The sequence below is a fragment of the Crinia signifera genome, chromosome 2 (assembly GCF_055691185.1).
Source record: "Crinia signifera chromosome 2, ASM5569118v1, whole genome shotgun sequence".
In the NCBI taxonomy this organism is placed as follows: Eukaryota; Metazoa; Chordata; class Amphibia; order Anura; family Myobatrachidae; genus Crinia; species Crinia signifera.
This window is the reverse complement of record NC_139218.1, coordinates 331,948,366-331,962,917: the sequence shown is the minus strand read 5'-3', so window position 1 is coordinate 331,962,917 and position 14,552 is coordinate 331,948,366.

Genomic DNA, 14,552 nt, shown 5'->3' with positions numbered 1-14,552 from the left:
GCAGATTAGTAAATTAATGAAAAGTGTTTATACTTGAGGTGCAGAAAAAGTCTCCACCACTTTACTTGGTAACAATAAAGTGACTGTACTGTATATCCCCTGTAGATAGATCATGTCAGACTCTTTTAATTAGCTTCTATGAAGAAGTCAGTAGGGGGCTGGACTTAGGGAAATCTTTTGATGTAATACTGCTTGATTTCTCTAAAGCTTTTGACACGGTGCCTCATAAAATGTTATTAATGAAACTAGGTAATTTAGGGTTGGGGATAAAATTTGTAATTGGATTAAAAACTGGTTGCACAATCGGGGATAGAGAGTGGTGGTAAATATTCCAGTTGGGGTAAGGTCCAAAGTGGAGTCCCGCAAAGGTTCAATATTGGGACCCATCTTGTTTAATATATTTATTAATGATATTGAAAGTAACATAGTGCGTAAAATTGCAATATTTGCAGATGACACAAAATTGAGTAAGGAAATTAACTCAGGAGAAGATGTGGAAACACTACAAAGTGACTTAAATAAACTGGAACGGTGGGCGGAAAGGTGGAAAATGCAGTTTAAAGTTGAAAAATGTAACGTAATTATGGGTGTAGAGAAGGACTTGGGGGTCATCTTAGATGAAACATTGGGTAATAGTTCACACTGCTCAAGTGCAGCAGTAAAAGCAAACCGGACACTGGCATGCATTAAAAGTATGGATTCAAGGGATGCCAAGGTGATAGTGCCTCTTTACAAGACATTGGTGAGACCATACTTGGAATATTGTGTTCAGTTCTGGGCACCGCACCTTAAAAAGGACATAAATGAATTGGAATAGGTACAGAGAAGGGCAACTGAGTTAGTAAAATGTCTTGAATCACTAGAATACAAAGATAGGTTAACCAGGCTGAATATATTTTCACTGGAGAAATGGAGGTTGAGAGGTGATATGATTAGTATGTTCAAATACAGGATTGGGAATCATATTGACAGGGAGATGAATTGTTCACTAACAGGCCTATACTTAGAACACACTGGCATGTACTGAAGCTCGAGGAAAATAAGAAAAAAAGAAGAGGATTCTTCACTATAAGAGCAGTAAATTGGGAGTGATTACAGCAACTACTGTTAATGAATTAAAATGAAAACTGGATGCATTTCTGGCCACTAAGGGAATCCCATAGATATGACTTACTTTAATTCAGTAGTTACAAGTTAGATAGTTGAACTTGATGGACTAACGTCTTTTTTCAGCCTTAATCACTATGGGCGAGATTCACCAAACTGAAAATGCGGTAAAAACCCTGTTTTCAGGGGTTTTACCGCATTTTCATATGCAGCAACGCCCCACCGCCGGGGCTTCACTGCGGGGGGTTACGCCAGTTCTAGATGGCGTAACCCCATGGAAGCCTATGGGCTTCCCTTCGCGTCCCCCGCCCCCTGCCGATCAGCAGCGCACCCCCCTCACCTGTGTCCGGGCAGCCTTCTGCTGTGCTGCCCGGACCAGTAACCTCCTCCTCCCTGCACCTCTTCCGAGTGCAGGGAGGAGGAAAGGAGCACCCACAAGCGGGTAAGGGTGCAGGGAGGGAGGGGGAAGCCGCTGCACATCGCCGGCCTTCGCTTTGGCGTTAATAATCGCATATGTTAATGCATATGCGATTATTAACAATGCGAATGCCGGCGATGTACAGCGGGTGTTATTAGTGAATCCCGCCCTATGTCTGGTACACATGAAATAGAACACAAGGGTTCTGAGACCTGAATATAGAACACAATAAAAACTGTAAAGACTGATGTCATTCTCTCCAGAGCAGTGGCGTAACTATAAATTTAGCTCCCCCTGGCAAAAAAAATTTGGCGCCCCCCACCCCCCCTTCTTTAGTAAAACATGACAATGATGCAGACTGGTTACCTGGGCCAGCTTTTGGAATATTTTATTTAATTTTGTAATAATGGTTTCTATTAAATCTTTAAGATACACACACAAAAATATCAAGGGGTGGGGGGGATAAAAATTAAATGGGGTTAGGGTAAAGATGTAACATAGAAATAACATATAAACAATAAGTAAAAAGCATTATAATTGAAACTAGATGATATTAAACACCACACGATGCACAGGAAATGTACATGTTAATGTTCCAGTAGGCCAACAACAATGTATGCAAATATCAAACAGTATGGCTAGAATTTGGAGAGTGTAATATGAAGAGATCTGGTTACGAATTGTCAACCAAGGGCTGATGCTGTTTCTCCCTATACTGACCCCATTTAAGCCACCTCATACACATTGATATAGGTGCTGTAGAGTACATGCAATCCGCAATTTCAAACAGATAATGCTTGTGTATTTTATTCTCGATGGTTTTTGTAGTTGGGATGGCAGAGGATTTCCACAACTGAGCAATGGCGAGCCTTCATAGTGATTAAAATGTGTCCTAATAGATAGAAGTCCCCAGTAGACAGTCCCCCAGGGCAGAAAGGAATATAATTTTTTTTACATATTTACCTGGTCCACTGGTGGTGCCTCGATGGTCCCTCTGGAATCCACTGTGTCCCCCGGCATCCACGGTGGCCTTCAGGATACTCTTTATCGGTCCCAGGGGTGCATTGCGTAAGTTTTCAGGTGTTGTGATGTCACCCGTGTACTCGCGCAATGCACCCCTGGGACTGGAGATGCCACTGAAGAGGGCCCTGAAGCCTGCCGTGGACACCACAGTTTTTGGAATATTTTGGTTTTTGGATATACGGGGATGGGATACTCAACCTGTATTTCATTTCATATTCCTCTCCTGGGCTGAGAAAATTACATTTTTGAATGCTCTTGTGCAGTGGCGTAACTATAGATCCGCAGCCCCCGCGGTGGCGGGGGGGGGGGGGCGCAGAGAAATTGGTGTTGCCGCCGGGGGGCTGCGAGGCTATAGTTACTCGTGGTCTGCGTCTCGCCTGGCTCTCTGCCGGGACCTGCCTGACCATCACTGTCCCGGCCGGCTCCTGCTGCAATGAAAACTGACAATTAGAATATGGCTGCCCCCATACTGCAGACAGTTTTCTGTCTGCAGTATGGGGCAGCCATTTTCTAAGAGTCAGTTTTCATTGTAGCAGCAGGAGCCGGCCGGGACCGTGACGGTCAGGCAGGTCCCGGCAGAGAGCCGGGCGAGACGCAGACCGCAGGTGCAGGGTGCAGGACAGGTACGGGTAAGGGGGGGGGGCAGGTTAGGTGTGTGCGGGGGGGCGCCGAAAAAACGTGCCTGCTCTTGTGTGTCAAAATGTCTAGGGGGGAGAATCTCTAAAAAAGAAATGCGGTAAAAACCCCGTTATCGCGGCGGGGGCATCACCAGAAAAATCTGGTGATGCCCCATAGAAGCCAATGGGCTTCTACCGCATCCCACCGCCGCCCCGCACGGACCCCCTCCACCCCGCATCGCCCCCTCCCCCCTCACCTGTGACCTCCTCCCTGCACTGATCCTCTTCCGGGTGCAGGGAGGAGGGGAGCCCGGCGCAGCAGCAGCGCCGGGTGTGTGAGGGAAGGGGGAGAAGCCGGGACCTGCTGGGACCCGGCGACTCTCACCGCAAAGGACAGCTCTTAACGCAAGAGCTATGTTAGAACATATGCGATAATTATAAATTCGATGGGCGGCGAAGGGGGGCGGAGATTAGAGAATCTCCCCCTAGATGTTTTACATTTTAAAGCCATTTTATGCCACAAACAGATTTTAAAATATATACAAGTATTTAATTTAGACACGTATTGTAGTAACTATGTGCAGAAAATACGAGCAAAATGAATGGTAAAGCAATTTGCATTGCATCACTTGACTTGGAATTGTTCCTTTTCGAAATTGAAAGTTTTTTTATTTACATTCTTGTTATTTTCTTATACCAACCTACTGTATAAAGCCGTGTTCTGCTCTTGTTTGCTTCCACCTTTAAGGTTCTGCTTTAGCTCTCACTTGTGCACTGTAATGTTCATACATTTTCCGTTTGCTACATCTCGACTCTAGTCAGGTGATGGAGAGGCGTGGTGTTGCGCATCGCCAATGCTTGGGGGCATACATACAGAGCGATCCATGCATAATATCTAAGGTATCTAAACAGATCGCTTAGAAATAGGGCTAAAATTACCCCCTGGTGTATGCCCCTAAAGGAAGGAACTTACAACAAAGACAAAAGAACAAAAAACTAGCACGAGGCTCAGTCAAGCAAACTTTTTGTTCTTATTAGTTTTTTCCCTACTGGTTTGTTTTAGTCTAACAAACTCTCTTAAAAAAGTACTGGTAGGGGAAGGCGCTTACTTTTTAAAGCCACAGTTTAATTTACATGCCAGCTCCAGACCCAACCTGCAATCCCATGGTCCACTGCTGCCCAACCTGCTTAAGTGAAAAGGATTCAACAATAAGGGACCAAAATTCCTATTTTAATAATTTTAGGGTTAGACTGTATTTAGGGATAGTTACATTGTCAGCGGGAAAACCGCTTGACTACCAGTAAGATTAAATATTAATCTCTGATAACCAATAACTACCCTTCAGTAAGCATTTTATAGGCAAAGTGCACTATCCCACCTCCATCTGGAGAGCAATGCTTCAGCTGCAAGTAACTTTAGCGATGTAACAAATATTATTAGACAGCAAAGTTGCAAATTTGACCCTTTTGACTCCAACAGAGTGTCCCTTATGGTACAGAAATATATTTAGCAGTGCAAAAGTTTACTGTGATCAATTTATTTATTTTTTATAAACTTCAATCTATATAAAACATTCTTAGTTGTAGTAATTTACCTCCTGGTTGTAGCAATTGTATTTCTGGTATCAGCGAGTCCTTTTTTCCTTTCTAGTAAAACGTGTTTTTGTATGATGAAAATAAGAAGCTGGTGCATCTGCCATTGGCTGGCATAGGTAGATATAGGGGGAGATTCTCTAAACGTTTTTACCACATTTTGGGATGCTCGAAGCATCCCCCGGGGGTTCATCACCAGAAACATCTGGCGATGCCCCATAGAAGCCTATGGGCTTCTAACGCGATCCCCTATCGCCCAGCACCACAGAATCGGCCCTAGCCTAAATGACGCCCTAGGCAAGATTTTGGCTGGTGCCCCCTAGCACCGCCACTAGTTCCGCCTCTGACCCTGCTCCCCTTTCCCAGCACCATCAACCCTCATCAACAATCATAGCAGTCATCATTTTGATGCTCCTACCCGCAATATTTTAAATAGAAACAGTGCACACATTTGATGCGCAGCCCAAACAGGGGTGTGTTCTTGCTGGGAAGGGGCATGACCACACAATAGTACCCCCAATTCAAATTAGGCCACACAGCAGTGCAACTTTATTCACATTATATCATGCAATGGTGTCCCTTATTCACATTACATTTCACAGTAGTACCACTTTACCTTATATACATTACTCCTCACATTATTCACATTATACCCTCAGAGAAAAATCCTGAGAAAATAATGTATTTTAAGCACCTCCATGGCCACACTGCAACCCAGCACAAAGCAGTGTGAACTGGGCAGAGGAGAAGAGCTGCAGCTGCTGCTGTCACTTTAGGGCAGGGGGTCCGAGGCCCCCACTGGGCCCTTTCATCAGACTTTGGTCTGGGTAATTTGTACCCCCTACCCCTTTCTCTCGACACCCCTGATAATACCACACAGTAATGCCCCTTACACATGACACACATTATTAATGTCATTATAAACATAATGCCCCTTACACATTATGCCAACCTTTATTAATGCCCTTCATACACAAAATGACACACATAATGCCCCTTACACATAAAATGCACATTATTAATGCCCTTATACACATGACACACATAATGCCTGTTACATTAATGTTTGGGGAAGGGGACAGGGGGTCAAACGAGGTGTTTGGTCAGCGCACGCTTCACTGGGGAGCTTCGTCAGGACCAACGAAGCGCCCCAGCGAAGCGTGCGCTGACCAAACACCTCGTTTGACCCCCTGTCCCCTTCCCCAAACATTAATGTATTTTGATCTGTTTAGATAGGGCTGATTCTGGAAGTGGTACACTGCACTCTGAAGCGGCTGAACCTGAGGCGCGGCACTTGACGTCCGTGACCGCGACCTCTGTGCTCAGCCACTCAGGCGTACACCCGGCGGTATCTCCCCCCGGAGTTGCAGCCTCCGCAAGAGTCACGAGCGGCTAATAGACTCTGCCTGACAGACGGGATACCTAGAGACAGACTACAGTCTGCTCTGGATCCCGTTCTCTAGCAGCAGCATAGCGGGAGAAAATACCGCAGTCTAACAACAATAATCACAGCCGGTGACTGAGCAGTATTTAACTGCTATCTAAATAAATTGCTGACAGGATAAAAAGTCAGAAATACTGACACATCTACACACTGTGTTTCAACAACAATTGTGTCATAGACTTCAGAGAACGCATATGTTTCCACCAGTGCTTATATTTGTAAAACAGACAATAAATTTGTGAATCTATGCCCTTATCTGAAACTTACACTTATTAAAAAACTGATTTGGGATGGAGGAAGAGACCACCTCCTGGAATTTATTCAACACCTCAACCAAAACAACCTCAACCTGAAACTCACACATGAGATAAGCGAAGAAGCCATATCCTTCCTGGACCTAAAAATATACAGGAGTCCCGCAGATACCATCGAAACAGAACTCTTCAGAAAAAGTACCTCCACGAACAGTGTACTATACCAGACAAGCTCCCACTTCCCACCCACAATTGAAAATATACCAAAGGGTGAATTCCTACGCCTAAGACGAAATTGTTCGGACGATGCAGTCTTTAGAGAAAAAAGCAAAGAACTCACACAAAGACTAAGGGACAGGGGGTACAGCCACAATTCGACCAAAAAAGCACAAAGGTTCACGCAACAAATCAACAGAGACAAACTCATATTCCAACCATCCAAAAACACTAACAAAAAAGAAGATACCCAAATCAGATTTGTGGGCAACTTCAATCAAAACTGGAAGGAAATCAGCAAAATCATACAAAACCACTGGCACATCCTGAAAACGGACGCAGACCTGTCAGAACATCTAGGAGACAGGGTCTCCATGAGCTGGAGGAGGTCACCCAACCAGAGGGATCATCTGGTGGAGAGCCACTTCTCAAAAGTTAAACCAAAGAACCCAACGACAACCGGGTCCTATGCATGTGGATCATGCAAAGCCTGCGAGGGCATGCTTAAAACCACAGAAACCCCAGACCGATATGGCAACAATGTCAAAATCAAAGACTACATCAACTGTAGAAGTCAGGGGGTGATATACTGTATAGCCTGCGAATGTGGCCAAAGGTATGTAGGAATGACATCAAGAATGCTGAAGCAACGCATACTAGAACATCTGGGGTCCATAAGAAACGCAGAGCAAGACAGGAAGAGAATGAAACAGCTGACCACAGTGGCCAGACACTTTCATTACAAACATCAAGGGAGCATCAAAACATTCAAAGCCTTCGGCTTAGAGAGAGTCCGTCTAGGCATCAGGGGAGGAGATATGACGCAAGAGCTGCTCAAACGCAAAAGCTTTTGGACGTTTGAACTCGGAGCCCTAACTCCAGGAGGGCTCAATGAACACATTAACTACAGCGCCTTCCTCTAAACCACCTGTAATGTAATACCAACACTACAGTCTACTTCGCACGTGTTGCTGTTTGTTTTTTTCACATCACCTGTATCTAACTTTGCACAGTTTTTTGAGTTTCACATCACTTGTTACACATAGGGGCACGAACAATAGTGTCCAACCATGCACCTCCCTAGAGGGCACTTTAGAAACAGTTAATATTGGACACACTTCACCCCTGAAGAGCACCAACCTCACAGGCCTATCCCTGCCCATATCTTATCCAGCACCCGAGTGCACGTTCAACCACTCATTAAAATACTCTGTGTATGACACTTAATACTCACTCCCTAGGAGCATCCAATACCACATTCCTCGGATAATTATACTACGAGCACCACCAGCTTTAAAATTACAATTATCCTTTGCACCACATTAGAGCTCCATCACTTCACAGAATCACCAACATGATTCCCACACTGACCATGATACCATCATGGGCACATACCTTTTCACTCCATTGAACACTCAAAGCACCTCTACTAACCCTCGCTGGCCTTCATCACCCAGTTGGGCCAAGTACATCACATCCCATATAGGGGACAACCCAGCACAATATTCTGTACACCCACCTACAAAGGTATCCGCTGAAGCTCTATTTAAGAGCACTTTTTGCACATCTACTCACTTAGGCGTTTTTTGAAGCTCTACTTTCCTGTATATATATCCAGTAGCCAGTCAAATGTTTTAAGCCTTATTAGAGGCAACCTACTAAGCGGAATTGAACCACAAACAAATTATGGTGGTGCCCACATAAATATTGTGGCTCTTTTTCCAGTTCTTTTTCAGGCACAATTAAGTAATACATGCCTCAGCTGACACAGGCAATATAAGCCTGCATCATGTACATAAGACTCTCCAAATAACTACCCAGCACATCATCACTGTGCAATGAACTGTACTGTATATACCATGTTTCAATATCCACTGATATGGAACGGTGGAAGTTGAGTTATCTAGGTTATTTGGTTATCTGGTTATTCGATACAAAATTAAAATTGACACTAGCAACAGTTGCATGTGTTGAGAAACTGTTTATTATTGCTCACTAAGCAGTTAAGTGTGCGTAGAAGCTATTTCCAGGAGCCATATTTGGTACATCCATTTATGAGCACCCAGAAATTAAATATAAGCAACACACTACATAGACCCCGAAGACTGAGTTAGAAAGGAGGACCCATGAAATAACGATATCCCCATGACAGGGCAAGAGCTGTTGGAAGCAGCCAAGCACCGTTACAACAAATGAACGATACTTAAAAAGTGAACTAACTGTAACACACTTCCATATGGGAGACACTGCATCTCCCACGGAGGAGGAAGAGGACAATGTCACTCAAGTAATAGCAACCTATTGCAGCACGCAAATGAACAAGGGAGGTTCCCCCAGATAGCTTAACTAATGAGTACTGACACGGCATACGTCACCTGATGTGAACAAGCCGTCGGGGTGAAACGCGCATCATCCAGCTTCACTGACCACCGGCGCCGGTGGTTCAGTGTCGGGAGACTGCTGAGCAATACAGCCGCACGCAGCAACACAGCCGCACGCAGCAACACAGCCGCACGCAGTAGAAGCCGCACAGAGAGGGAGAGAACGTCCGGGGAAGGCACGCGCCACTCTCCCCTCTCTCCCATCTCGGCTACCAAGCCGTCCAGCACTCCGGCCACTTGCACACCAGCCAGTAGCGGGACCATTCGAAAGAACACTGCACCTTTCCCTCTGGGATCAGGCACACCAGCGCCAGCAGACGGGGATCAATAGGAGACTGAAGGATACACCTGACTGAGCGGGATATATAGAGAAAAATTACAACGGAAAGGTACTCTTTCGCTCTCTCATCAGTGACCTGCCTGGGGTGTCCCTGCTCTGTCCGTGCATAACAGGGCAACCAGACATTTAACACTGACAGTAGAAGCGATCCTTTATACCTACCACTATACTATGCTTTAAAGCACTCTGAATATACCTCTCTCACCCACAGAGTCCACTGCGGGAGCATGACTCAGTGGAAAGCAGAAGGTGAAACCCAGGTGTGCCACTAAGCTACTTATCCTTCCCTCTCTGTCTATCACCCTACTCTTATCCAGACACTCTCTCATTGACAGAACAGGGGCAGAAAAATATCCTGCTATGCTAACTTTAGCACCAGGATCACACTGTTAACCCCACTGTCTACAGCAGAAGTGTCTACTTTCCCTATCATTACCTGACCCCGCAGTGCAGACTGGGATTCTCTCATCCTGGAGTCCAATGCACGTCTGCATGACTCTAGAAAAGCAGAAATCTCAACTGGTAACCAAAGGGTCTATCTAACAGTCAAATAATTAATTAGTACTGACTATAAATTATTACAGAGTGTCAGCTGTGCTGGAAATATCATAATGCATGCCGACACAGGCAATAAAAAAACTTGAATTATAGGCGTAAGACTCTTAAAGGCCCATACACACTTGTAGACTTTCATTTCAAAAGACTTTGCCAAAATCTCTGATAGATTTATCTTTCACCAAAGTAGTGCATACACACTGAGCTATTTTCCCCAAAGAGCAAAAGATTTTCAGGAGGCGAAAGACTTTGCTGAAAATCTTTCAGTATAAGGCTATTTACATAATGGGTGGGTTTGAATTCCAAGGGTGGGAACAGCGCCCATATTATTCTGTGCATTCCTGTTCTTGAGGCCTGATTCAGAACTGATCGCTGGGCTGCGTATTTTCGGAGCCCAGCGATCAGGTAAACGCCTCCTCGGTCAGGCAAAATCTCGCCCATGTGCATGGCAACGATTATTTGCAGCCTTGTACCTAGGGAGAAATCCATTCGCCTGCGCCAGCAATGTATACGTTACCACCATAACACAATGTATATTGGTGGCAGTGGCGGCTGCAATGTATACATTGCTGGCAATGTATACATTGCCGCCATAAAAATATACATTGGTGGGCAGTGGCCTGTGCCAGCAATGTATATACAGATGGGGCCGCTGCATCGGAGCAGCTCCCATTGTGCCGTCCCACGTTGCCTGCCAGAATGGGGCGTGCACGCAGGAGACACTCGCGTGCCACATTCTCAGCAACGAGACACTCGTCTCACCGTCCGCCATCTCCTGCCAGCTACAGCAATATGGCAAGCTGGCGGCAAGGGGAAGAGCGGCCCCATCTGTATTACAGCCTTATAAATATCGTTGGTGGGCAGTGGTGACAGTAATATATACATGGCTGGCATGTGCCAGCCATGTATATATTACTGCCATATATATCATTGGTGGGCAGTGGTGACAGAAATATATACAGGACTGGCATGTGCCATCCATGTATATATTACTACCTTATAATTATCATTGGTGGGCAGTGGTGACAGTAGTATATGCATGACTGGCATGTGCCATCCATGCATATATTACTGCCTTATATTTATCGTTGGTGGGCAGTGGTGACAGTAATATATACGTGGCTGGCATGTGCCATCCATGTATATATTACTGCCATATATATCATTGGTGGGCAGTGGTGACAGAAATATATACAGGACTGGCATGTGCCATCCATGTATATATTACTGCCTTATAATTATCATTGGTGGGCAGTGGTGACAGTAATATATACATGACTGGCATGTGCCATCCATGCATATATTACTGCCTTATATTTATCGTTGGTGGGCAGTGGTGACAGTAATATATACATGGCTGGCATATGCCATCCATGTATATATTACTGCCATATATATCATTGGTGGGCAGTGGTGACAGAAATATATACAGGACTGGCATGTGCCATCCATGTATATATTACTACCTTATAATTATCATTGGTGGGCAGTGGTGACAGTAGTATATGCATGACTGGCATGTGCCATCCATGTATATATTACTGCCATATAATTGGTGGGCAGTGGTGACAGAAATATATACAGGACTGGCATGTGCCATCCATGTATATATTACTGCCTTATAATTATCATTGGTGGGCAGTGGTGACAGTAATATATACGTGGCTGGCATGTGCCATCCATGTATATATTACTGCCATATATATCATTGGTGGGCAGTGGTGACAGAAATATATACAGGACTGGCATGTGCCATCCATGTATATATTACTGCCTTATAATTATCATTGGTGGGCAGTGGTGACAGTAATATATACAGGACTGGCATGTGCCATCCATGCATATATTACTGCCTTATATTTATCGTTGGTGGGCAGTGGTGACAGTAATATATACATGGCTGGCATGTGCCAGCCATGTATATATTACTGCCATATATATCATTGGTGGGCAGTGGTGACAGAAATATATACAGGACTGGCATGTGCCATCCATGTATATATTAATGCCTTATAATTATCATTGGTGGGCAGTGGTGACAGTAATATATACATGACTGGCATGTGCCATCCATGCATATATTACTGCCTTATATTTATCGTTGGTGGGCAGTGGTGACAGAAATATATACATGGCTGGCATGTGCCATCCATGCATATATTAATGCCTTATAATTATCATTGGTGGGCAGTGGTGACAGTAATATATACATGACTGGCATGTGCCATCCATGCATATATTACTGCCTTATATTTATCGTTGGTGGGCAGTGGTGACAGAAATATATACATGGCTGGCATGTGCCATCCATGTATATATTACTGCCATATATATCATTGGTGGGCAGTGGTGACAGTAATATATACAGCAATAGGTTTATTTAGGGAATAATTTAATCTGCGCTCTAAAGCTGCCAATATAATTCCAAAAAATAAAGAGACCACCTTGTCTCCTTTAGAAAGGACAGTAGAAGAAAAAGTTTTTTTTGAAATAGAAATATAGGCGCTAATTGATAAGAGGTTGGTACTCCCCTGAAGCTTCTGGAAACTCCCGATAAGGGTCCCCTTGGTACGGTTTCGTAATAAAATATGAAATGAGAAAAAAAGAGAGAGCCAAGCTCCTCGTGTAATCCTGTCTGGTTATAAGAATCACACTTTTATATAAACAGTGATCAGATTTGTTATATGTAGATTCATTTGTTGGGGTATCACCCCCTAACAATCTCACTCACACAAGTGGTAATATAAATCGCATATCACAATATCAAAATTCCGTATTGATTCAGGAGATGATATAAATTGGGGTTTCCCCCTCTGCTATGTACTCACGACAGGATAGATGTTACTGCGCATATATCATGGTCTTTCACTCATGGCTAGATTTCTTCTTAATCCCATAAAATGATTTCTGGATTCTTGTGGTAATAAACAAGTATCCTTTATTAAAACATACAGTTTTAAAAACAAATATGAGACTTTGGCTGTGTGGAACCGGTTGGGACTGGATGGAGAGATGTTAAAAGTATAAGTGGAACATCCATGCATATATTACTGCCTTATATTTATCGTTGGTGGGCAGTGGTGACAGAAATATATACATGGCTGGCATGTGCCATCCATGTATATATTAATGCCTTATAATTATCATTGGTGGGCAGTGGTGACAGTAATATATACATGACTGGCATGTGCCATCCATGCATATATTACTGCCTTATATTTATCGTTGGTGGGCTGTGGTGACAGAAATATATACATGGCTGGCATGTGTCAGTCATGTATATATTACTGCTTTTAGAAAAATCATTGGTAGGCAGTGTATGCTCCACACAGTGCAGGGGGTGGGGCATCACGCAGGGATGTGAGGCCGGGGGAGCAGAGCTGCAGGTCGGCGCCAGCGTGGGAGAAGGCAGAGCGGCGTATATGGCAGCGGCAGAGCGGGGCAGGAGCCGATGAGTATGCTCCATCATCAACAGCGCGGGAGAGCCGGGGGCGGGAGCTGGGGGAGGGCGCAGGGCGGCAGTCGGGCTGAAAGCAGCTCAGCTTTCAGCCTTTCAGCGATGATGGCTGAGAAAGCAGCCATCATCGCTGGCATACTGGTAAAACCAGCAGATGGGAGACTTTGCTAGCGATGATGCGGGAGCGCGCATCATCGCTAGTCTTCCATCGGTGGGTCATACACACTAGGCGATTTTCAGCGGAAAATCGCTCAAAACGGCTGTTTTGACCGATTTTCAGGTGAAAATCGTTAAGTGTGTATGGGCCTTAATAATAACTGATCAGCACATCTTCATTGTGCCAAGAACTGTATTGTGCATACTATGTTTCAATATCCACTGTTATGGAACGGTGGAAGCTGGGTTATTTGATACTTAATTAAAGTTGACACTAGCCACAGTTGCCTGCATTCGGAAACTGCAAATCAGTGCATACGAAGCAGCAGGGGTTTTTTGTTGAAGCTCTTTTTATGAGCACTATTTTGTCTATATTTCACCTATAAACGACATCTGCTGAAGCCCTATTTAAGAGCATATTTCTGTACATCCACCTACAAAGATATCTTTGTGAAGCTCGAATCTCAGAGCATCTTTTCTGTATATGTACTCAGCAGCCAGTTTAATTGTGTAAAGCCCAATTTAAGGCAGTGATTTAAGCTGAATTGTGATTTAAGCTGAATTTAGCCTTAGACAAACCACGGCGGTGCCAACATAAATACTGTGTGTCTTTTTTCAGCTCAACAAAAAGCAGCGCATAATTAAGTAATGTATGCCTAAAGTCGACATAGGCAATATAAGCCTACACTACATGCGTAAGATCCTTCAAATTATTGCTCAGCACATTTTCATTGTGCAAAAATACTGTACTGTAACTGACAAGCAGTCTCCATAAACAATAGCGAATTAAACCCTCTAAATCCTAAAAACATCGCTTTTAACGTGCCCTAGCTATAATCGGCCGCAAGGCTCACTAGGGCCCTTATTCTGGTTGGTGCGGCCAGAGCCGCACACGGGGCTCCGGCCGCACAAACCAATCCCCGCCCACCCTACGGATCGCCACGGCCGTCCGTACACGGACGGCTGGCGATCCGCATAAAAATGGTGGAGG